The sequence below is a fragment of the Heterocephalus glaber genome, unplaced genomic scaffold (genome assembly GCF_053883595.1).
Source record: "Heterocephalus glaber isolate CG9 unplaced genomic scaffold, H.glaber_assembly_v1.0 deba00001429, whole genome shotgun sequence".
Taxonomy (NCBI): Eukaryota; Metazoa; Chordata; class Mammalia; order Rodentia; family Bathyergidae; genus Heterocephalus; species Heterocephalus glaber.
Window position 1 is genome coordinate 25,797,493 of NW_028258294.1, and position 26,502 is coordinate 25,823,994.

At 37.9% G+C, this 26,502-nt stretch overlaps 1 long non-coding RNA gene across 2 annotated transcripts in view; it reads right to left on the minus strand.

Moving 5' to 3' along the window:
- Positions 1 to 4,607: 4,607 nt before the first annotated feature.
- Positions 4,608 to 26,502, minus strand: part of LOC101712654 (uncharacterized) — a 45,366-nt gene continuing 23,471 nt past the window's right edge. The window contains exons 4-5 of one of the 2 annotated variants that reach the window (XR_015451653.1): positions 24,612 to 24,734; positions 4,608 to 4,807 (exon numbers count right to left, since the gene is read on the minus strand). This is a non-coding gene — a long non-coding RNA (uncharacterized LOC101712654). Of the gene's footprint in view, positions 4,808 to 21,546; positions 23,653 to 24,611; positions 24,735 to 26,502 lie in introns of those variants that run through there. The other variant, XR_015451654.1, reaches the window with a different exon arrangement.

A 26,502-nucleotide genomic window follows, 5' to 3' on the forward strand; every position in this document is an offset into this window, starting at 1 on the left:
GATCTTCTTGATGATCTTCTGCATTCTGTTTGCCAGTATCTTATTAAGGATTTTTGCATCTATGTTCATTAGTGAGATTGGCCTATAGTTCTCTTTTTCAGTTGGGTTTTTCTCTGCTTTGTGGATCAAGGTGATGCTTGCTTCCAGGAATGAATTTGGGAGTATTGCTTCCCTTTCCATTTCATTGAAGAATTTAAACAGTAGTGGCAGTAGTTCCTCTCTAAATGTCTTGTAGAATTCAGTAGTGAAGCCATCAGGGCCCGGACTTTTCTTACTTGATAAGTTTTTAATTACATTTTCAATTTCATTGGTTGATATTGGGTTGTTCAGAATTTTTAGGTCTTCTTTGTTCAACTTTGGTAATTCATATGTATCTAGGAATCTGTCCATTTCTTCTGTGTTTTCCATCTTATTGGCCTATAGGTTCTGGAAGTAGGTATTGATGATCCTGTGGATTTCTGCTGGGTCTGTTGTCATTTCACCCTTTTCATTCCTAATTACATGGATTTGGGCCTTTTCTTTCCTTTTTCTGACAAGGTTGGCTAAAGGTTTGTCAATTTTGTTGATTGTTTTGAAGAACCAACTCTTGGCTTCATTGATTTTTTGTATCATTCTCTTAGTCTCCATTGCATTGATTTCTCCTCTGATCTTTATAATTTCCTCCCTTGTATGAGCTTTGGGGTTGTCCTGTTCTTCTTTTTCTAGAAGCTTGAGGTTCAGCATCAGGTTGTTTAATTGGGCTCATTCTGTTTTCCTAATATGTGTATTCACTGCTATGAATTTCCCTCGTAAGACTGCTTTCATCCTGTCCCATAGATTCTGATATGTTGTATTGTCATTGTCATTTAATTGAAGGAACTGTCTGATTTCTTATTTAATTTTCTCTGTGACCCATTGGTTATTCAGAAGTGTGTTGCTCAATTTCCACATGTTTATGAAATTTTTTGAGTTTCTTTTGCTATGGATCTCCAATTTCATTGCACTATGGTCTGATAATGTACAGGGGACAACTTCAATTCCTTTGCCCTTACTTAAACATGTTCTATGTGTGAGTATGTGGTCTATTTTGGAGAATGACCCATGTGCAGCTGAGAAGAATGTGTATTCTGATTTTGTGGGGTGGAAGACTCTGTAAACATCTGTTAAGTTCATTTGTTCAAGAGTTCAATTAAGTTCTAGTATTTCATTACTTATTTTTAGTCTAGTTGATCTATCTATTTGTGACAATGGGGTGTTGAGATCCCCCACTACAATTGTATTAGGGTATATATGACTTTTCATGTCTGTTAGTATTTGTTTTATATAGTTGGGTGCACTAGTGTTTGGTGCATAGATATTTATGATTGTCATCTCTTCCTCTTGGATTATTCACTTTACAAGGATGTAGTGTCCTTCTTCGTCTCTCTTAATCAGTGTTGGTTTGAAATCTACTTGATCTGCCAAGAGGATAGCTACTCCTGCTTTTATTCAGGTTCCCGTCACATGGAGCATTGTTTTCCACCCTTGAACTTTCAGTCTATGAGTTTCCTTTTGAATGAAGTGTGTTTCTTGTATGCAGCATATTGTTGGATTTTGCTTCTTAACCCATTCTGCCAGTCAATTTCTTTTGATTGGTGAATTGAGACCATTAATGTTGATGGTTATAACTGAAGCGTATTGACTTGTCATTGCCATGACTTTTTCTTTTTGTTGGGTTCTCCCCCTTTCCATTTAATTTCTTGTCATGCCAGATGGGTTTATTCTGCTTTTCTTCCTGGGGTTGTGATCCTCAATCTCCATTCCCAGGCTATTGTGTAAAATTCTTTGGAGTGCTGGTTTGGTATTCACGAAGTTCCTAAGGTGCTCTTTGTCATGAAAGTATCTTATTTCTCCATCCATTTTGAAAGATAGTTTTGCAGGGTCCATCAATCTGGGTTGGAGGCTGTTTTCTTTTAGGGTTTGGAATATGTCACTCCAAGCTCTTCTTGCCTTGATGGTTTGTGTTGAGAAGTCTGCTGTGATTCTGATGGGCTTTCCTTTGTATGTGATTTGTTTCTTTTCTCTGACTGCTTGGAGAACTTTGTTCTTCTGTTGTGTTTCTGGAATCTTAACAATTATATGCCTATGTGTATATTTTTTTGATCAAGGCTATTTGGAGTCCTATATGCCTCACTTATCTGTATGTCAAGCTCTTTTCCCCTGCTTGGGAAGTTTTCTGCCATTATTTCTGTGAAGAGGTGTTTTATGTCATCTGCACTCTCTCCTGTTTCTTCATTGAGCCCAATCAGTCTTATGTTATTCTTGTTTGCATCATCTAGCAGCTGCTGGATTGATTTCTCATGTTCCCTTATAATTTTGAAGCAATTTTTCTTTTCCTGGTCACTAATTGCAATCTTATCTTCTATATCTGAAATTCTGTCCTCACACTGGCTCATTCTGCTGTGTAGACTTTCAATGGAGTTTTTTCATGTCTTGGAAATCTATTTGCATCTGTTTTATGGATTCCATTTGTTTCTTATGTTGGGATTCCATCATGTTCCTGAGCTCCTCTCTAGATTTATTAATCATGTCTTGCACTAGGGGCACAATTTCTCCTGTTATCTGAGAAATTATTTCTGATTTCATTTTTTCCAGATCCCCCTTTGTTGCCAGTTCATTGGGTCCAGGTGGTTGAGTATGAGAGTGTTCCATTTCATTTCCCTTTGGGGTTGCTGTAGGTGATCTGGAAGTCTGGTTTTGAGACTTATTTACATGTTTTCTCATTTCGATTGGGGCGGGGGGCTATTAGCGCCTACCCAGATTACCTCCTCTAAGCTGGGTGAGGTGGGACAGGGGCCGGGAGCAGCTGTAGGGATGGTGACCCAAAAGCCCTTTCCTGTGTGCTGGGAGCAGCCAGAGGTATGGTGGCTGGGAAACCCCTTCTTCTGGACCAGGAGCAGTGGGATGGTGGCTCAGAAGCCCCTTCCTCTGGGCCAGGAGCAGCGGGACAGAAGGTGGCCCAAAAGCCCTTTCCTCTGGGCTGGGAGCAGCACGAGGGATGATGACCAGGAAGCCCCTTCCTCTGGACCAGGAGCAGTGAGACAATGGCTCAGAATCCCCTACCTCTGTGCCGGGAACAGTGGGACTCAGTACCTTGGTCTGGTGGTCTGGTGTCCTCTGCATCTTTGTAGTGTGGAATCAGGTGGCTGCCTGTCTGCAGCGGGGTGATTCGGTGTCTTCCATGTGACTCAGGACCTCAGTAGGACATGCACAGACCTGCCTGTCTGCAGCGGGCTAGTATTTCAATGTTAATTGCATTGAATCTATATGTTGCTTTGGGTAGTATGGCCTATTTAACAAATTTATTTTTCCAATCTATGTACATGGGTTACCTTTCCAGTTTTGTACATGTGTGTGTCCTGTATAATTTCTTTCATCAGTACTTTATTTTTTTTTTAACGAGCGTTATCTCTCAGAGGAAGGGAATATGGTCAGTTGAACTTTTCTTTTGGGTGCACTGAGTCACAATGCCGCTAAGGTTTTAAACAGCTGAGAGCTGCTGGGTTGGAGTGCTTTTGGGAGATACCACAGCTAGAGAAAATACCTTTACCATCCCTGGGCCACAGATCTGATCTACAAATTCCTGTCTGGAGCTGCCCCCCAACCCCGAGGCACCAATGATCTCAACTATGATCTAGACTGAAAATTTGTCAGAAGTTCAAGATCATCCTTCAGACCCTCCAGCTTCCCTGTCCCACCTCTGCTCTGGAGGTGGGTTGGCTTTGTCAAAGCCTGGCCCAGACAACAGCCCAGAGCTTCCCACTGAAATCTGGGCCACACTTTTCAGTTCCAGTGTCTCTGCATTCAGATGGTAATCCATGACAGTGATTCTGGATTGAGCAAGGACTGAATCTAGACATTTCCCAAGTTGTATCTCACTTGACCATCACGGCAATCCTATGAGGAATAGGTTCTATTATTCACCTTAATTTACAGAGCAGGGAATGAGGTAAGGGTGGTTGAAATCTCTTGGCTGTGTGTGTCAGCAATCTTAGCAATCCTTTGGTTGCAAGTGACAGAAACCCAATAGAATGCATTAATTCATGTAACTAAAAAGACCTGGGACATCTGGCTTCAGGCACTGTTGGATTAAGGAGCTCAAATGAAACAAGAAATCTGTTTCTGTTGCTTAGTGCTGCTTTCCTGGCTGGAGGTTTCATTCTCAAACAGGGTCTCCCCTGTGCTGGCCACAGTCCTAGGCACCTGGGGCTGGTATCTCAGAAATCTTCATACCTCTTTTGTCTTTTTCTTTTTGAGACAACATCCTACTGTGGAGTCCAGGTTGCCCTTGAACTTGTGATCTTCCTGCCTCTCCCTGCCAGGATTACAGGTGTGTGCCACCACACCCGGCTCTAGTACCTCTCCTTTTTTTTTTTTTTCTTTGGTACCAGGGATTCCAGTACCTCTTTTTTGATAGTAGTAATCAAAGTCTTTTCACTGTAATGGGCCAGGCAGGATTATATTTCAGGGGTGAGGGACATCCCTGACCCACGTGGGTTGATAGAATCATTCTTTCTCTCAGATTAGCCTTGCCACATAAAAACCACCCCAATGTTTAGAAACTTAGTAAGCATTTATTTAGCCCATGATTCTTCAAGTTGGGAATTTTGGCTGGGTGTGGGTAGAAAGTTCTGGTGTCTGCTGGGCCCTGGTGTGCATTCCAGGGTTCCCTGTAGCCTGCCTTTTCTCAGGGTTGGTGGCTATAGGCAGAGGAACTTCTGCTCTGCTCTGTGTGGGCTTTTTCTCTTCCAGCAAGCTGGCCTGGGCTTGCTCATGGTGCTCACAGGCCCTGGAGTGGGAGCAGAAGAACAGAGACCCGTAAGAATAAGGGGTCACTTGTGGCCAGTCCCAGGCAGCCCAGGTTCAGGGGGCAGGAATGGACAGTCCACTTCCTATTGAGAGGAGCTCCAAAGTCACACTGAAGAGGAACACAGATACAGGGAAGCTTGAAGGTGTGGGGCCATTTTCATAATTAATCAACCAGATCACAAGGCACTCGACCTGCAGCCTCCAGGCAGCATGCATCTTGGGAGGGATCTTTCTCAGGTGGCAGCTTGCTTCCCCAAGGATGAGCACTAGGAGAAGCAGGCGGAAGCTGCAACCCTGTCATGGCTTCATGCAGCACCTTTCATCAGTACTTTATAATTTTCATTGCAGAAATCTTTCACCTTCCTCCAAGCCTTCTCTGCAGAGATTCAGTTTTACATTTTTGAAGTCATATTGTTTGTCTCCATTTTTTAACTGACATCACACATGAATATGGTGCAGCAGATTGAATAATAGGTCACAATGCTTCACTCTCCTCTATTAGAATTATATACTCATATTCCTATCATTCTGGTGAAGAGTATCTCACTCCTCCTTCCTAGTGGAAATGCACCCTGTCTCTAAACAAACTAGTAAGGAGAGAATAATTCTCCACATCTAGACTTTTGGTTTTACCAAGTGACTTAAATTGGTCAAAGGGATATTAGTGAACAAATGTTTTATAATTTAGGTTTTATTACTTCATACATCAAGGCCAGTAGGAGACCACTGCCATTGCAAAGATAGTTTGTTACTACAGATCTCAAGAGAGAAAAGCATGTCATGCCATGGGACATGTGCAGAAGGGCACATAGGGAAGTACAGAGGTCAATCAGGAGATAGGAGCAAGGAGAAAATGGGCACAAGAGCCTTTATTGTGGTTTCAATGGGGAAGAATGGGTGAGGCAAGGCAAATAGGTTTAGGATTAGTTTCTTTGAATAATTTCACATGGGCTCTGTGGTGTAAGGGCTATTCCAAGTTTTCTGGACTTAATCTTAGGGATGGTTAAGGCAGGAAAATACTGGCCTCCCAGAATGTAAGCGCTTGGTAAGGAAAGTGGTTAAGGGTGGCTACAACTGGCTGGGTTGCATATGAAAGGTACACTCACAAGCTGTTTGTTTTGTTTCTCTAGGAATTTACTAACCTGGTATGAGCAGTTTCTCTGGCATTAGCAAAGCCCCAAGATGTCAATGCATCAAAAATACAAAATAAAATTTATGATTAATACAATAAAATCCAAGCAAAGTCTCAGAGTGAGCTGATGGGCCAGGCTGTTCTCTTGCAATGTGATTGTCCATACTGACAAGAGCTTATGTAGGAAGCAGTGCAGAATAACCACACATGGAGCAGACCTGAACCCAACTCAAAGCCAGTCCCTAAGTCTAGCTGATGTTCAGCAAAAGCTGAGCCAAACCCTAGCCAACGAATAAGAAACTAATGCTTACTACTGCACGTCTCTGAGATTTCATGTTCATTGAGACCTTTTGGTCATTTTGTTACATATCATTATTGTAATAGCTAACTATGATGAAAATTGGTACTAGACGTGAGGTACTGCCATAACAAGTCCCAATATATGTGTTATTAGTTTAGTGATTAGGGGGCAGGCAGTAAGGATGTTAATATAAAAGACTGGAAAAGGCTGGTCCATTTGTTATAAATGCTACTTTCAATAAACTAAAAGACAAAAAATGAGCAAGTTTCAAGGTGCAGTGTTAATGGATTCATAGAAAACCATGGCCTATTTGCAAACAATATTAAGAAATAATAAAAATAAGCCCTGGAATTGTAGAATTTGCAAAGATAAAAAGTTGACCAGTATTGCAAAAAGTTTTGTCAGCTCAAACTAAGAGTGATTTTGACACTTTGAGACATAAATTCACCTCTGGACTCCTCCCCTGCCTTTCTCAGGAGGCACACTGGTCCACCAACAAATAGGGCATATTCTCAAGCCCTCTTTAGAAGCACTCAAGGGAGATTGGTCAAAGAAGAACTCCTCAAAGAGCGGTACCAAAGTCATAGAGAAAACATGGGCTCAGATCTGGGGAGCAACACCTACAGAACAGGAATGGAGTCTGATTCAAGTACAGTCTCTTCCCCAAGGTAGGAGAACCTGGCAACATTTGCCTATCAAGATTTCCCAATGACTGTAACCCTGTGCCTGCTGTATGCATCTCACTCTTCCCCTATTACAATGAAGATGTTTGCTGTGGTTCTCTTGTTCCTGTTCCATCATTATATGTCAGGTATTAGAGAGTGGAAATTTTGTTTTATTTGTTTAAGGGTTTCCAGACTGAGAGGGAGTGTATCTGGAGTTGACATGGATTCTAAGATGCTGTCTTTTCTAGCCTGATGTTATCTGGGAATAAGATTTTTGAGAATCTTGGAATACAGGTGAACATCTGAAGGTTGGAGGGATATGAATAATAAAAATGGGAGCAGGCCATGGTACATTGAATCATTTGTTCTAGTTCTTTATTCCTGTTGAGTAATACACAAAACATTCTTGCCATGTTCTTATGGCAGGTATAGGGTATTTTTCCCACCACTAGAGTTAGGCTGGACCATGTGACTTGCTTTGGCCAGTGAGAACAAAGCAGACATGAGCTAAGCAGCTTACACAGTGCTGTGCAGTTTTACTTGCCTTTCTGCACACCAAGAGTCTGCCATGAAAGAACCTTACTCTTGTAGCAGATGTCCCTTAAACCTGGGCTGCAAAATGAATACAGTCTGCAACTTAAGATGGTTCACCTTAATGATTGTTTTAAAACTTTAGATGGTGCGGAAGCAATACACACTCAGGTGAAATACACCTTAAATTTTGAACATTGCTCTTCTCCTGGGCTTGAGATATGTGGTGAGACACTCTCACAAAAGGTTGAGCAATACCAGCAAGCTTCAGCTCCCAGTTAGCCACATGGTTGCAAGGGGAAATGACCAATTCTGTAATTAATGTACAATATTGGAAATGACTAATACTGTACATTAAGCCATGACATTAGATAGACGAGGTGTATTAAATACATTTTCAACTTATGATGAATTTATTGGGATATAACCCCGTCTTAAATCAAGGAGCGTCTATACATACAGCATACCTGATCCCAGACCTGCAACCAAAGCCAACATTCCTGAAAGTGAAAGCAGAGCTATATGCCAGCTAACCAGCAAACATATGCATGAAAAACAAACTTTTTAAAATCATATACCACCCAGATTTTGTGTGTGTTTATGTAGCTTTATTGAGGCAACAGCAGATTAAGACATGTGTTTTCTCTTGTCATTATATGTTCTTTAAAAAGCACTTTAGTAAACACCTCAATTCTGTTGATGTATTTTCATTTTAATTTGGGTTTTGTCTAAGTTTGAGGGTGATTCTATTTCTCACTTCTTTTAACAATAATATTAATAATATTGACACAAAATTTTTCCAAATTTTGGATTATCTTTGTAGTGTTAAAACTTGATTGTTATTCTTGCTTCTTGTGATAGAATCTTAGAAGTTGGAAAACAATTCAAAGCTCTTGACGTAGAATATGAAGTTGTTTTCCAAAAGAGTTATGCCAGTTTACACTGCCAACAGCACCTTGTGAGTTTTAGCATACTTTAAGCAACTAGAGAGCAGGATAACCTTACCTATTTTGACACATAAGTAGTATCTTAGTGATATTTTAATTTTTGTAGCTTTGATCACAGGTGAAATGGAAATTTTTTATTGAACTGTTTCAGATTTTCTGTTCTCAGAATTGAATTCTCAGTTAACAGTGATTTTATCCCATCATGATGTCGGTCTTCCTCTGATCTGATAAACTTAGCCAGTGCCAAGGCCTGGCTGATTTCTGTGCCATCCAGTATGGTAGCAACGTGTGGCTGCTACATAGTTGACATGCACATAATGCCACAGGTTGGTATAATGTTTTAGATATATATTCGATTCAATACAATATAAAATTATTAGGATTTATTATACTTGTTTCTTTTTTGTTTTACAAGTAGCTACTAGAAAATTTTAAACTATAGGTTTCTACTAGACAGCACTGCTTAGATCCTTCAGTTTCACTTGCTCCAAAATTCTCCGGTGTCAAGACTCTCCCTGCCCTCGTCCTCATGTTGGGCTCTCTTGCTATTGCACTGTCCATCACTTTTGGTCTGTGGTCAAAATGTCTAGATAATATGCTAAGTATAAGTCCACCTTTTCCAAGTCTCTACTTTATTTCACTCTCCAACTTTCATCTCCTAACTCATTTCCATTTTCCTGTGATTAATCCAGATTAAGGTCTGTCAACACGTGTCTTAGTTACTTTCTCATCAGTGAGACACACAATACCTGACATCTGTAAGTATAAGGAAGAAAGGTTTATTTTGCCTCACAGTTTGTAGAGGTTTCAGTCCAAAGTCTCAGCTGGCTCCAAAGCAGGGCAGCATGACAAAAGAGAGATAGCTTATGGCATGGCATCAGGAAGCAGAAAGAATATGAAGGGAGAAAGGGGTAAGATAGACCCTTCTAGGCCAGTGACCCACCTCCTTCTACTAGGCTTCACCTCCCAAGATCATATTTAGCTATCACACCCTCATCCAATCACCTTTAAAAAGCCCCACCTATGAGCACAGGAGGTTTTGAGGGGACATTCAGATATAAACCATAACATGTTCCGTTACACATTTCTGAATGAAATGGCAAACTTAATAAGGATTGTAAAGCTACATATGTTTCAAAAAGATTATATTCAGTATTAGCTATATGTTTATATTCTATGTATATATTCTATTTATATATTTATTATAATAGAGATTATATATTTGTTTATATTCTATTTATCATGTTATTGAAACATACGATTTTTACAATGCTGAGTTCTTTTTCTATTGTACTACTGAAAGGTCACAAACACAGAAGACTAATAAACAATTTTGTGTTCGGCAAATTCCCCTGCCTTTGCCTACACCTTCCAACACAACTCTGAATCCTCTCAAACCACTTTAGTTAAAACAGTCAAAGGTTATGTTTGTAGTCACCAGTGCTCAAAAGTTTCCCCAATAACTCCGATTACCCAAAATGTCACAGACATTTACTCATAATTCCTGGGGGGTTTTTGGGTTTGATGGTTTGTTGTTTGGTTTTTGTGTTTTTTTTTTTCAGCCTATTTGGTAGGATGGATATGGATTAACTTACCTGGCTAGAATAGAATTTTTGAAAGACATTTATAAATGATTCCAAAAAAAGCAGTCTGAATGCTAATACCAGATAGAATTCTTAATATATTAAAAGGATTAACATATATGACTTAGAAATACAGCCTCATTTTTTAGATTCACAGCTCTTTCCTTGTTGTCTGAATTCATGATTGTGGGACTAATTTGCCTTAGGGAAATATATATAGCATATCTTTAATGACAGACCCAGCTTCTTCTAGTGTTCCTGCCCCACTCGTATCCAGCATGCTTCTTGTCCACCTCCCCCAACATTCAGGGTGCCTAGGGAATTCAAGCCAATTTGAATATGTCAGCATGTATAATAATAAGCTCAAGTGAACTCTCAAGTGTACTCTCTGGCTGCTACTCAACTGCCTGTAACTGGTTTCCTAAGTAATGTTGAGAGATTCTGAGAACATCATGTTGGCTGTTAACCTGTTAACAGTTTAACCATTTTCTATTCACACTGGCTACAAGCCCAGCTCTGAAGGAAGTATAGGAAGAGGGTGAAGGAAGAATTTTCTTCCTTTAGGACTCAATGGGGATACACTCTGCATAGCTTGAGGGAGAACACTGGGCAAGCTTTGAATCGGGGTATTATCAAAACATTCATTATTCTGACAATAGAGTTCCATGAAACTAGCTTTTATTCCTTTTATACAAGGCAAATAGAGATTTCTTAAAACACATTATAGTGCAGGGAAGTAAATAACTATTGCCTTGTTTTATGCATATGAGAAATTTCTATGAAGATGCCTAAATATTTTGATTAATTTAAAAGTAGATGAGCTGATATGTAGGTATTTACAACATCAAAGTACTTTTCTGATTGAATTGGTTTAAAAATGCAACATAAAAGGTAAGACATTTGTGTTAAACTGCAATCTGAAAATGGATGCTTTAGTATTTTGAGGCTTTCAGAATCTGATTTAAATATCAGCATGATCAATTTAGTGGGTGTTGGGAAAGGGCCTCACTCTGAATTTAATAGTCATACCAAATATAAAAGCATTTGCTGTACCTCAAGTACATAATTATAATGAGTAATACCAGTAAATATCTAAATGGCAGTCAATGTTCTTTCACCTATATAGTCTCACTTAATCTTTCGTGCATGTCTAGGAGATAAATATCATTCATATTAATTGCTCTTCTTGTTAAGGATGAGACTTCCTTCATAGCTGCTTATAAAAGCCTAAGAAGAACTCACATTTCTTAAACTCAATCGTCTCCACTCAGGTCAGAATTTCTAAAATCTGAGCTTGAGCTATTTTTAGGTGGAGTTCTAAAAAGCAGCTGCAATTCAAGTGTCACAAGTATATACTTTTTAAACTCGGCAGCTGATAGTTCTGCTTCCTGGTATTCTCCATCTCCAAACTCCTAGGGCAATAGCATAGAGGTGCATTGCTTGGTACTTGGTACAGTATGGTAAAAATGTGGTCCCCAGGTCCTGTCAAGTCAAAGATTCTAAAATTCTGCCATTGATAGATGAAGCTAGTAGGTTTGTGCTGCAAACAAAGATGAAAAAAGCCATGTGGGCAGCTTTTGAAGCAGGTAGTAACGTGGTCAGACATAGAGATAAAGGAGCCCTGGTCTTCTAGCTTTGAGAATGGGAAGGAATCTTTAGAAATAATAGTGACCACAATTGAAAACTATTATCTGATGCCAAATAACTATATTTCTTCTCTTAAAACCTTGAGGCTTTCACCTCACTGCCTAGCTAGGCCTGACTGACCAATTCTCAACTCTCTGTTAATGGCTCAACAGGATATTTCAGTCATTAATGACACTCAGTCTCTTCCCTTTGTGTGAGAAGTGTAAGGTATCATGGGTGGTCTCTGAAATTTTACAGAACCCCATTATGAATAAATATTTATTATTGATAGTAGCTATTCTGAGACTTACAGTCACATATTATAAAACTCAAGGGACTTACAATCATGTTGGAAAGAAGGGTACGTACAAAATCCAGCATGGCATGTCTGTGTTGGTCAGCTTTCCATTACTATAGCAAATACGTGAGATAATCAACTTCTAGAGAGAAATGGTTTATTTTACTTTATAGTTTTGGAGTTTTAGCCCATGCTTGGTTGGCCCCATTGTTTGGGGGCTTTGAGAAAAGCAGCACATCATGGCAACAGCATGTGACTAGGGAAAACTTTTCACCTCCTGGCCAGACAGCAAAAGACAGAGACTATCCCTTAAAGGGCACATTCTCGATGATCTAATAACTCCCACTATGTCTTACCTCTAGTTTGAAATGACACTTCAATCTAAATATCTAAGCCAATAACTAATTTTCTAATTTTGTTGCCACAAGAATAAAGAATTTCATGTGGGTGTTGTAGAATAGTTATTTTAGCACATTTTTCTCCTGATCTTTCCCCTTTTCTAAGCTTATAGGCAATGCTTACTTAACTTGCTGCCTCAGGAAATCAATATAGCTGGTCAGAAAGCAGAATTACCCCATAAGTGCTTTTGTCTCATTGTTTTAAAAGAGTGAGGGGGTGGCATATAGACAAAATGTGTAGGAGAAACAGAAGTCAAAGAGCATTCATTCTCTCCACTCCCTGCCTAAAATAGGATTCTCTGAGGTTAGAGGAAAGGAGAATGAAGAGGAGACAATGAGAACAACTGTGGGTCCAGGAGCCATGGTTCCTTCTTTCTGGGTACTTCCCCTGGGGAGGTACCCGTTCCCCCAAAGGAAAGATGGCTTTATGCAGAGTCTAAGCAGGTTGACTCATTACCTTTTAAAGATTCCCTTCCCTAAGTGATGCAGCAAAACATGGGAGATCCTCCAGTCCTCAAGGGCCATGGTGCAGGGATAGACCTACACCACACAGAAAGCATTTGTAATTCACACATTTAAAAGTGCTAAAAATGTCAGCTATATTGATAATATTTTTAGTAAATTCAAAGCCAACTATAAAATCTGAAAGTTATTTTTTCATGCATGAATGTTATTTGACTTTCATGTGGTTATTTTATGTCCAGATGGAAAAATACTGGTACAGCGGTTTGCTCTTTAAAAAACAATCTGCTTGGAAAAAAAGTACAGTGTTAAATATTTATTGTCACTTTAGAAGAAAGAGAAAAAAAAAAGAGATACTTGGAGTATAAGTCTAGGTTCATTCCACAAGAATTACTCTTTGTCTCTATTTCACTCAGCACTTGGACAATTTCTTGGTGAAGTATACAAGTGTCCATGAATCCCCATTAAATTTTTCATTTTGCTATATATTATATTTACAACTATTCTACTTTGGAGTCTCAAGACAACCAAAATTGGGTTGCCCACCCAACATCATATTGTCTTATATTTAATCACTTTATAGATTTACTACTTTAGCAAATTTATTTTATTTTTATTTTCCTTGTTCTTCTCTTTTGCCGTGTCTGTAAACCTCTCATTTTTAGACCATCTGGTCTATCTCCCTTTTCCTCTTCTATATCTTGATAGCTGAGGACTGCTAAGAAAAATCATGCATCGGTGCTAATAGATGTCCCAATCAGAGCCTAGCTTCCAAATGCAACTGAAACCTCCCCTATGCAGCTGTTTCCTCCTAGGAGGTACCACATTCTTCTGATTTTCTCCTGCTTTCCTGACTTTTCTTTCTCAGTCTTTTTTGTAAGCTCCTTCTTTTTGCTCCCTGCATTATAGTCTTTGTTCCCATTAAACACACTACCCCTGAGAAATGTTAACATCTATGGTAATTTTTAACAACCGTGTAAGCTAATGATTCCCAGAGCCATGTCTCCAGCCCAGGAACTTCTGAGTCCCATGTCCATACATTAAGAGATATCCTCAACTATATCATTAACACATTTTAAGCACAAGTCCAAAAGTTAGCTCATTTCCTTTACCCTATCCAGCAAATCCTGTATTTCCAATTTTGATAAAGACTATCACTGTTCTGTTTTGTTCCTGGACAGATATCTGCTGCATTCTTTTTTTAAATGTTTGATTCTATCTCATGTCCTATCTTATCTACTTATCTATCTCATGTTGACCAGAATTACTTATACTGCTGCATTTTCAAGCTCCCCCCATATGCAAATCCACAACCCTATCTCTGTTCTCAATTTTTATAAAACCTCAAAGTTTTTGTCAGCTCCACAAAGACAGATCTTGAACTGTTCTGTGCTTCTCAGCACCACCATGTGGATTAAAGCTTCTTTTCTGCCCTTCACCACTGCTCATCACTTTGATGTATCGTGGGATGGGTGGCCTACACCTAGCCTATTGGGACCTCTGGAGCCAGGCCTTTGGCCTTAGAACTCCAGTAACATTATCAATAATCACATTGATTTAAAAAGTTATTAAGCATTTATAGTGTATTAAGGATATCACATTCAGTATTTTAATTCTATAATAACCCAATGGGATAAGTATCATCCCTTTGTTATAGATGAGGAATGAGACTTGAGGTTCAAAAGTCTCCTAGTGTCACAGAGCTGTTAAACAGCAGAGCCAGGGGCTGAAACCCAGGTCTGAATGCCTGAAAGTTAAAGCCCTATTGCCTGATTTTATTCTTTGTCTATGTGAAAAATACCACAGAACTGTGCTCCAGATTCAAAAATCTCCAGAAGCCATGTAGGAAGTGTACATAAGTGAAGAAGGCCAAATATTTCGATAATAAATATGTTGAAATATTCCTTGTTTTCTGGGGGTTTTTTTCCTTACTTTCAGGAGAGGTACGGAGGGGAAAATATTTCCCCATATATACCAAAAGTAACACTATAAGCATGGTAATAAATTGCACTGGATACCCAGACCAGAAGAATCCAAAGGGAAAGGAATAAATATGAGAATAGGAAAAAATGGAATCAAAGTCTTTGTAAATAGGGAGGGCTGGAATGGTTGAAGGGAGGGCAGGGGAATGGGGAAAATATAGCCAAGATATATCATGTAAAGGTACAAATTCCCAATGATGAATGTCATCATACTGTACACCTAAAATGTACCAATAAACTTAATGAATAGAAGAAGAAGAAGAAGAAGAAGAAGAAGAACAACAACAACAACAACAACAACAACAACTGTGGTGAGCTGGAAAGCACATTTCCAAACTTGGTGGTACTGAAAGTCTCAGGTATGGATTCTTGGGGAGCAGCATCAGCCTCACCCTGGGAACTTGATAAAAATGCAGATTTGCTGAATGAGAAACTTCCTGGGGGGGCAGCAATCTGTAGTTTAACAAGTCAAGAACAAACTCTAGTCCCCATTCAGCCTCAGCTGATTATTAACAAGTGGAGAATATGAATCTCAGGTTATCAGCACCTCCCAAGTATTAGGAAAATCCAAAAGTCCCAATTATTTTCATTCTCTCAATTTTTAAATATTGCCTCAAGTTGCTTTTAATACTGTATGGGTTAAACAAAACATCTATAGACTAGTTCTGGCCTACAGAATACCATTAGTGGCCTCTCAATAGAATCTAAATCATATTAGAGTAATTTTATTACTGTTTATTGAAATGTCAGTTAGTTGGCCAAATAAATTAGAGTCTCCTTTTCATTATAACAATTTGTTGGGGAGAGTGACCTGCCCATAATATTTCATGGAGTTTAAATATACTGACCAGTTTCTTTGCCCTGCTAAGAGTTATCAAGATATAATTCATATGTGAATTATAATTTGAACACAGGAAATAAAACATTAGCTCTAAGGATTAGACAATAGCTCACAAACATTTGCAAAATAACATTTTATGAAACTTTGTGTTGTTGTTAAATAATGGGTGTGTGTGTGTGTGTGTGTGTGTGTGTGTGTGTGTGTGTGTTTAGGACATGCTAAAGACTGTCAGGTCAAATAAATCTAGTTCTGTATTTTAATCAGCCTGTTAAAGGCCTTTATACAGCTATTGTATGATTTTGAGCTTTAATCATGATGCTCTGAGGACCTGCCAGGCAGAGTTGAGGGAAAAGTGTTCGGGAAAAGGAAACAACATGCATGAATGCTCCAACACACCTGGTAAGCAAGAATAGAAGTGAGGCAGGAGATTAGGGCATGGCAGAGTGACTGAGGAAGTAGGTGTGACCTGTTAATTACAAAATCCCAGGACAGATGCGCAGAACAGTTCCCAAAACCCTGAACATGGACATCTCCCCAGAACTTGAGCAGGTTTTCGACAGGACAGCCTAAATCTGACACCAGCCTGAGGAGTGGAAAATACAAGAGCAGTCCCCATTGAGCTGGCAGCTATTGTATTCTCTCACAGTAGCCCACCCCTGTCCTATAGAGTATATTTCCTTTCCTACTTTTTCTTGGCCCAAACTTGCTCTGCAGAACATATGTGTTTTCCTGCCTTTTATAAATATAAAACCCTGCTAGTGTTTGCATTTGTCTTGATGAATTATTTGTTCAGGATAGAAAGAATCTAGAAAACACTTCTAGAAAGAGACCCGGGTAACAGAAGTAAAACTGATATGCAGAATTGCCCAACATGAGGTTAGAAAAATGGAGACAGACAATATTATAGAGACCTTGGAGATCTCATTATGGATTTAGGATTATTGTAAGGATAATAAGAAATTATTGGCGGATTTCAATGTAGCTATGATTTCCTAAAAAAAAAAAAGGTTTCTTTAAAAGACCAAAGACTACTATAATATTAAGTGAAATAAATCAGACTCTCAAGTTTAAATATCACATGGTTTCTCTTATATAAAAAATATAAGGTTCTCTTATATAAAAAACACAAAATATAAACAAAGAGCAAAATAAAAGATAATATGAAATAAAGAGCTAGATCTTTTGCAAAAAGAAAAGGGACCAAGATATGGAGAGAAGGAGGAGGGAAGGAAGAGAAAGGGGATCAAAAATGAAAAAAAAGAATTAAGATGTGTTATGTATATGTACCAACTCCCTGAGAGAAATGTAATTATTAAGTACTGCAAACATATACCAATAAAAATAAAAATTGAAAAAAAATAAAAGACCAGAGTGATTATATTTTGGAAACACAATAGGAAAGAGTAGATGAAAAGCAGATCCATTACAAAGTTACCAGGAGTTGTAGCAGGGTGTGGTGCTGTAGTGGTAGTGGTGAAAATGAAAAGAATCACACAGATTTAACAAGTACACAGGAAGCCTGATGAACACGGCTTTGTGGTTGCTGATCAGACACCAATGAACTGAGAGGCCTCGGAGCCAGGGCCATTGCTGGAACAGCCTTACAGGGTTCATGTTCCAGGCTGCTCTTACTATACAGACTGGTGCCACATAAAGACTCAGTTTTCTCCCAGCTTCCTCAATCCTCTCCTGGACCAACCTCTGGATTCACAGACCTTGTACTCCATAATTGCATATGCATGTACTAGCCTGAGAATGCAGCACTTTTTTAGCATCAACCTTATGTGAAAATGTGCTGACTTCTAAACCAATCAACTTCTCTGGAAAAAGACCTATTTCAATGTTAAATATTCCCTTGCCCTTTGTTTACTATGATACTTCCAGATTTATAACTCCTGAAATGTAGCCTCAGTTGTCAGTTCTAAAATAAGATCCAAAGCCTTAAAATTATTTTTAAATATTTCTTTCCCTTATAAAAGCAATATTTATTCACATGATTCAGTCACATTGATCTGGTAAAGGTCTTTTTGCCTATCAGTCAAAATGTAAGATATACTGTTAACAGTATAACTCACACTGAAACACTGACTTTTCAGTTTAAAGTATATTTATTATTTAGGTCATTGTGTTTTCCTAGGGCAAAATTGAATTAAATCAGCATCTAATATTCTTGTACTTCATTACCATCTTAATGAAAACATAGTAGAAAAACTTCTATCATCTGCTCATTTCATTTACAAATGGGGAATTCAGGATCAAAAATACCTATCAAAGGAAGACAGCAGTACATCCAAATAAATACTAGGATCAGAAATATGGGCAAAATATATCCAAAACAATGCATAGGTGTCTTTTGAAATATGATAATCACTTGGAAATTCTTCATCAGTGAAAAAATACTTTTCAAGCCTAGGTGACTCTATTAGTTGGGTCAATACAATATATACTTATACAATTAAATTAACAGATGAAATGTAAATCAAAATTAAGAATTGTATAGCTGCATGGTCCTATATAATGATACATACTTTCCACTTATGCACTTATGCCCAGGCTCTTTCTCTTTGTCCTAGCTTCCTCTGATAGGTGAGGCTCAGATACACAATTTGGACGAATAGAAATAGAGACACCATGTAACTCAGCAGGAAATAGACACATCAGATTTAGGACAGGAAAACTGGTCCCATCAACATTTCTGAAGTACAAGCCCTCTCCCCTCCCAAAGAACTAGGAACTGAGGGAGACAGAAAGCCTGCACACTCAAGAAATATGAACAAAAAAAATTCAGGTGGACACTTCTGATTACATGGGATATTCATCATCATTGGCACTTCTGACTCAGGATTTAGTGTGAGGGAGTCCTGCCAAAGCATTCTGATGATGGCTACCTAGTGAGAAGAAATGTTGAGACATAAGAGAGGGACTTCTTATTTTCAAAAAGGATTTAAGATTTCATCTCTTCTTTGTTTGTAGGCTGCTTTTTGCTGTAACTCTAAGTGGAGTTATACCTGGTTTAGTGGGGTTGGAAGTGAAGTGAATGACAGTAGCAGCCACCAATTATTTCAAGGCAAAAAAAAAAGTGAGCAAACATTCTATTACTATTATATTTCTCGGGATTATTAAAACAAACAGAGGTAATATTTAGAATTAATGTTGGGAAGGTGTTATTCTTATGGTAGATATAGAAATTATGTAGTAATAAAGAAAACTATAGGTAAAAATCATTACTTCTCTGGAAACTGGTCTTTAAATAGACCATTCTTGGTTAATAATCAGTAACCATAGAAGCATATGGATTTGAATATATGCTGTTAAATTTTATATTACTGGAAAATTGTGGCGTGGAATTAGTGTTACTTTACGTGATTTCTTTTTCTGCTCAAGAGGGATAAGTTGGTCTGAAGTTGGACTAGCCTCCAAAGCAGAAATGGATATTTTTCTCATGCAAAGTTGCAGAGAAGCAAATTATGGCCATTGAATTTTAAATCTGAAAGAGATAGGTCTAATATGTATCAAGCATCTCTGTGACAGGTACTGTACCTAGGTTAAAATATTTAATCCTTGGGCCAGGGATTTAGCTCAGTGGTTCCGCCACCTGCCTCACAAGTGCAAGATCCCAAGTTCGATTCCCAGTACCAAAAAACAAAAAAACAAAAAAAAAAATTTAATCCTCCCCAAACTATCTGACGCATAGGTATTATTATTACTATTTTATAGATAAAGTAAGGATTAGAAATTTAATTGGCTACTATGTTGTACAACTAGTGAGTGGTGGATGCAGAATGCAAACAGGTATAGTTCATATGAGTAGTTCAGATTCCAAATCCTGCATTCCTTCCCAGGGCATCTTAGATATAATATGAGTCATTTTCCACATAAAAGAACCAATAATTAGTTTCCTCCAACCTTTAACATATAGGGAAACTGTTACTCAGCGTAGTTAACTATCTTCCCCCAAGTCACAGAATGATTTAATGCCACACAACTGAAACCCAAAACTTCTAAATCTTTTTCCTGTACTCTTTCCACTGTTCAGGTGACCGTGACATTCTATCAAGTCCAGTATATCATTTTTAGTAAGTTATTTGTAACTTTTGTTGACAGTTTATTGTTTAAACTCGGTAACGTCCAGGATCAAACTACCTCTAAAAACCTAGACAAGACTATTTCTCATCTCTGACACTACTGATGTTGAAAGTTCAATTCCTTCTCCAAGATTTTTTTAATGTTTCTTCAGGGCTTATGTTTTCCTGACACCTCTTCCTTCAGCTGACTCTTGTTCTCCGTGTGGCATTGTGCAACTTTTTCTTTATTGCCAACTATGTTCTTGAGCTGGTATTCAACCACCTTACCTATTTTCATTTATATACAAACAAATCTTGCACACAAAGACTGTCACAGATTTTACAGAAAGGTTAGACAAATTATGAAACAAATTGGTTTTATACTGTTGACCAATAAGCAAATAGAACTGAATAATAATCAACCATGTTATATGAAACCTTCTTTTAACAACAAAGTGAGTTGGATTATTCTTTATTAGTACACAATTGCAGTACATAATGATTGAATTCGTTATGAGTTGATGCAATAAATAACTGGTTGCTCAGTTACTCAGCCATTTTCCCCTTTTTTATTTCCTCTCCCCATTAGCACTTTTGTTTTAAATCCAAAGTAATTTTACCCTCCATTTGTTCTGCCCTCCACTCCACATCCTATTGTGAGACCTTTTGATCATTCCCAAAGGCTCCATCAAGAAATTTTCTTTGCTCAAACCCATTTATTTCCAAAGCAAATTCTACTTTTAACTTTAAAAGATAGGATTTTTTAACCACCCATCAACTATGTCACATGAAGTACACAGGGATAAAATCACTCTAAAAGAGTAGCTAATCTGATGAGGAAATATATGCATACAATTCATATTTCTCTTTAGCTTATGAGTTTGTCAAAACACAATGAGACCATGCAGCATTTAGCAGTGCAGTCTGTCAAGCAAGACCACCTACCCAGGAACCCTTGGGTTCATATATCCCGACAGATTTGAGAGGAAGGTCAATCTAATAAAATTTAGCTAACAGAACTATGAAAACTATATAACCCACACAACTGGAGAGAGGATAGATGTCTGAAGTCTGTCCAAGGGAGAATCACTAGATGACCATAGGCAAAAATGGCCATGAGGTTTCAACTAGCTTTGTAGATTTCTGAACTTGAGTCATCAGAGTTTAAAACCATAGTAACAGCTTCTAAGCATCTGTTTAATCTATTTTACCTGAAGGGGAGGAGGAAGGGAGGAAGGGAAGGAGGAAGGAAGGAAGGAAGAGGAAGGAAGGAAGGAAGGAAGGAAGGAAGGAAGGAGGGAGGGAGGGAAGAAGGAAGGAAGGAAGGAAAGAAAGAAAGAAAGAAAGAAAGAAAGAAAGAAAGAAAGAAAGAAAGAAAGAAAGAAAGAAAGAAAGAAAGAAAATTTAGGGTTTATTTATGGTTTCCTGAGGTTTCCATTTCTAACCAAATGGAAAGTAATTAACTCTCAGAAAATAGCTGACAATGGAAATCCATTAAACTTTGCATTATGTTTTTGTTATGAGCAAAGTCTGTGAAAAGACAGTTTACAAAGCAATTGTTAAGTGATGCTACCAAAAGTCCTCCATCCTATGTCCACAACCCAGTATGCAAACAGCCCTAACATTCTAGAGGTTCTGATTCATAGAGTTTCTAGCAATGCCATTCTGTGACAAAACTTGAACCAAGTAAGTGTGAGGCTACTTAAAGTCTTTATTCATCCCATCTTATAGAAGTAGTCATGTGTTTCCTGTAGAAACACAAAGATTTTATATGGCATACCTCCAACCCCTCTCAAGGAGGTATCTAAAACATGGAATGCAGATCATACCCTTCTGAAGTCTAAGACATCTTGAATTCCAAAGCACATCTAGCTTCAAAGGTTTCTTTCTTTCTTTCTTTCTTTCTTTTTTTTTTTTTTTTTTTTTTTTGGTACCAGGGATCAAACTTGGGATCTTGCATTTGCCAGGCAGGTGGCAGAACCACTGAGCTAAATCCCCGGCCCAAGCTTCAAAGGTTTCTGATTATGGATTATGAATCTACATAAACATCTGCTAGAGGAAAGGGGATAAACTAATATGGTTCCAAAGACCCTATTTTCAGAAGCACTAATTGGAACATGTGGTCTATCAGTGAGAATAGTCGATATAGTGCTGTGTTAAGGACACATAGGACTAAATAGATGTGGTAACTGAGAATATGAAGGAAACCCTGCCAAGTTCTCCAGCCAAAGCCAGATTTTCCATTTGAGGCCTACTGCCCAGCCACTCACTGTCCCCTGTGATGTAGGCTGATGGAGCCAGAACAATAAGATCACCAACACTGTTGATGAAAGTTTTCTAAGCTCCTCGTTTTATGTTAAAAAAAAAAAAAATCTGATCACTTGAGAAACTCAAATTATAAATAAAGAATAAAATAAAAGAGAGATAATAGGAAGCAGGGAGATAGATCGTTCTCAAATGGAAAGGGGAGCAAGACATGAAGGGAAGAGGGAGGGGAGGGAAAGTGGATGAAAAAGGAATTAAGATGTGCTATGTACAAACACCAACTCCACACAAGGAATGTAAACATTTATGTACTACACACATATACTAATAAAAAAAAAAACCTGATCATTTGAGCTCTTTAATGCTTCTTCAGTGGTCATTTAATGTTCAGGGAAAAAAATTTAGTTTAAAAAGGAAAAAAAGACAGAAGGTAAATAAACCCTTGTGAAGCATTCTCAAACTTGACTACACATCAGAATCACTTGAGAAGCCTTCCAAATGATTGCCCTCTAAGCCCACTACAGCACCACTGAACAAGAAGCTCCTGAGCTGGTTTTGAGGGATGTGGAGTTTTCAAAGCAAAATTACCCCCAGGTAATTTTGATGTGTCAATTCCATTAAGAACTACTATTCAGAAAATTTTTTAAATTTTAAAGAGACAGAAAGAAAAAGACTTTTTCCCTATTTCTATATAAGGAATGAAAGTGCCTAAGATTCAGGAAAGCCCAAATAGACGTGATGCGTGCCCTTCATAGTTCTTGTTTTAATCACATGGACTAACCACAAAAACGGAGTTTCATTTCTACCAAAAAAAAAACTATCAGTTTCTCTCTTTTACTTATTCTTTGCAATCATAGATTATCAAACAATTTTCAGCCAATAATTTCACCTTCTCCATTCCTGAGACCTGGAGGTACTCCACATCTGTGTACCACTAAGGATTTAGGGAGTGTCTCCTATATATCAGAAGGAAAACCTACTTCCCAGAAATTCTCTCAAGTGTTGAATGAAATTTAGCAGAATCAGTGTCCTGAGCAGGAAGTCTAGTTCTTTTCTCTTTTTTCTGCTGGGATATCCACATAATAAATTTCACATTCCTTATATATATGACTAAGCAACTTCTTCTCTTTTCCTCTGAATCACCTCCGTATGTTGTAAGCTAGTCTTCATCTGCTACTTGAAGGAAACTACCTGCCAAATAAAGCTCATATTCTTCATATGTTGTCCAATCAAACAAAATTTCCAAGTTATCCTTGCTTCTACTTTCATCATTTGAACTTTTTTTTTCTTTTTTGGTCTCTTTTTTTTTCCTTCAGGTCTCCTCCATTTGAGTTGTTATTGTTCTGAGAACATTCTGCCTTTGCTTCATAGCACTCACTACATTTTAATTAAATGCTTATCTGTGCTTATTTATTTGATGTCTATTTTCCTACTACATGATAAAATATTTAAGATCAAAGTCTGCTTTTTGTTGACACTTAGTTTTGGTTGAGTTTTTTTGGTTTTTGTTGTTTAGTTTTTGGTGGATCTCCTTGCGAGGAAAGGAGGCCTTTGCTTTTTTAATTACTATCCATCCAGCTAGCACAAAACTCTGACACCTATTAGATGGTAAATACATATCTATTTACTCAAATATTAAATATTCCAGAGATTCTAGTAGGCTGGGACCACTGGATTTGTTCATCAGAAGATCACTGGAGACTATGAAAAAATGGTGAAAGCAGAGATGGCTGAAAAGCAAAAGGCAGAGAAGAGGTATAGTGTACTGATCTTTACACAGCATGGCTTGAAATTATAATGGTAAAAACAAAAGTGCATGACTCTGACCAGTGAGTCATGCCAATCATGCACATTTATTTCAGAGTTGTGCATATCAACTTTATGTAATTGTGATTCAGAATAAATACCTTGGAGGTGCTTTATTTGGTATGGAAAATGCTCATTGCACCCTGTGTTGTTGGCATTTATTTAAATGTCAGTAAAACTCTCTCCCACAGATATTAAATTTTATAATTAATCATTCATGAAGCCTTCTTTAATCAACTTTTCCTTAAGTATTTCAAATGTTTGTCAGGTCCATTCATTTCCCCTGTGTTGAGCTAAGAATTGGTTTTAGGTAATAAATTGACTATGTTCTTCCAGGGCACATTATCCTTAAGAGTTTGAAAACATTTGTATACATTAATCTAGGTTATCATGCAGTGAATCCCAAGCCACAGTACACAGGGAATAATGAGTAGCATCTCTCAATCTTAATGGCAAGGAATGCCAAACATTCTCAAGCCCCTTGCATTTTTCTGACAAGTAAAATAAATTGATCCACACATTCAATGAGTCAGTCAATCAACACTTGTATGAGCTCCAACCATAAGTTACATCTGATAATGAAATGACACGTATCATACTGTGTCCATTTTCACAGAGTTTATAGTCCAAGTGGACAGGCAGACTTGAAAGCAAATAGCAACAAAAAGATTCAGCAGCCATGACAGAGACAAGTATAAAAAGCAGAAGGAAATGCTGGAGTTAGGGGCAATACGGGTGTGAGAATGACTTCCTGACTAGAGCTTTATCTTTGAAGGAAGGCTGGAGCAGGTTGAACAGGGAGAAAAGATGGTCCAGGCGTGATGAAGAAACAGACCAAAGGGTCCCCTTTACTATAATACAGTACCTGCGATAATTAACTTACCAAGGAGAGAAGTTTATTTTGATTTGCAGCTTTGGGGTATCAATCCATGCTCAGTTTGGCCCCATGTTTTTGGTCCTGTGGTGAGCTCTCACATTGTGTGTCATACAGCAAAGCAGTTCACTCCTTGGTCATGCAAAAGAAAAGAGGAAGAGGCTGAAGTCCCACTATCCTTTTCATGGGCATACCCACAAATGATCCTAAAGTAGGGTTACTAGGTCTTACCTCTTAAAGTTTCCTTTACCTCACAATAGTTCCAAAACGGGCACAAAGCTGACCCAAACTCTAGGACTGACTCAGAAGCATGAAACACCAGGCCACCTTGGACATGCTAGTTATTAGGCACCTGTGGGCCACTAGGCATGGAAGGGGCTTAGGGAAACTTGAGAGTTAAGTGGGGATCAGGTCACACGGGGTTTTGTGTGCCATGCTGAAACTTAGTTTATATTCTCTTGCACCTTGGAGGCTCTGAAGTATCTTAAGGGGGGAGTGACTTGGTAAAATGTATGTTTTAGACAGATTGCTCTGGCAGTTATTTAGTTTGGATAGAAAGTTTGAGCCTGGAGATATTTTATTCATTTATTCAAACATTTTTAAGTGTCATGTAAGTGTGAGACACTGTTTTAAATTCTAGCAATCAAGCTATGAACTGAAGACATGCTCTCAAAACAAGTTCTTGAAGAGGCAGATAGATGCTAACCAGATAAGTGAATAGATAAACAAGAGAATAAATGAACAGGAAAAACAGATAATAATATTAATTACTGTACAAAAATTCAAATAAGCTGATGTAAAAGTTGGTGTCCAGGGTCTACCTTAAACTGCACAGCTAATAGGATCTCTCTGAGCAGAATCTTAATGACAAGAACAAAATTTTTAAAATCTACCTTTGAGTGGAATTACAGATAAAATTGAAAGAAATGTCTGGCTTCCAGTAAAAAAAAAAGTGAGAGAATTAAATCTTGTAGCTTTTAGTGTTTAAAGATTTCCACTTATTAATTCATTTAAATTAAAAGGTAGCTAGTATTTGAAAGTTCTAACTGGTTCACACCTAAGCTGACATTTGTTCTTTTAAAAATTTTAACTTCATCTCCCTAATGAGTATATAATTCAATCTTGTTATTGCACTGATTAGTATTTTTCTGATTCTAGTGTTGCACACCTTTCCTTGTGCTGTACTGGCTATTTATCATCTTCCTGTGTCTACTTTTTAATTGGGTTGTCTATTAATGAGCTGTAAGTGTTCTTTATATATTCTGCTCATAGGTGATATGCATTATAAACATGGTCTGTTTAAGGACTACTTTTCATTTCCTTAACCATGTCATTTGAAGTTCTAAATTTTCATGAAATCTCATTTATCAGTTTTTTTCTTTTGTACATCATGTTTTTTATATCCTAAGAAATTCCTTTAAAAGAATCATACCACAGTGATATATGTGCACCCATGTTCATATCAGCGCAGTTTGTAATAGCTAAAACTTGGAAACACCCCAAATGCCCATCAACTGGAGACTGGATAAAGGAAATGTGGTTTTTTTTAAAATAAAATGGAGTACTACTCAGCCATAAAAAATGAGAAATTAGAGACATTTATAGCTAAGTGCATGCACATTGAAGCAATACTCTTAAGTGAAATAAATAGGACACACATGTGTAAATACCAAATAGTTTCTCTGGTGTGAGAAACTGAAAGTGTAAATAAGGACTAAAATGTATAATAGGTAATGTGAAATAGGAAGAAAAGGGGCAAAGGGGAAGGAAGTGGGAGGGCTAGGGGAAAGGATAGAAGGGGATGGGATTAATATGAGAAAATGGAAAAATAGGAACAAAATCTTTGTAAATAGGGAGGACTGGAGGAGTTGAAGGGAGGGCTGGGCAAGGGTGAAAAATA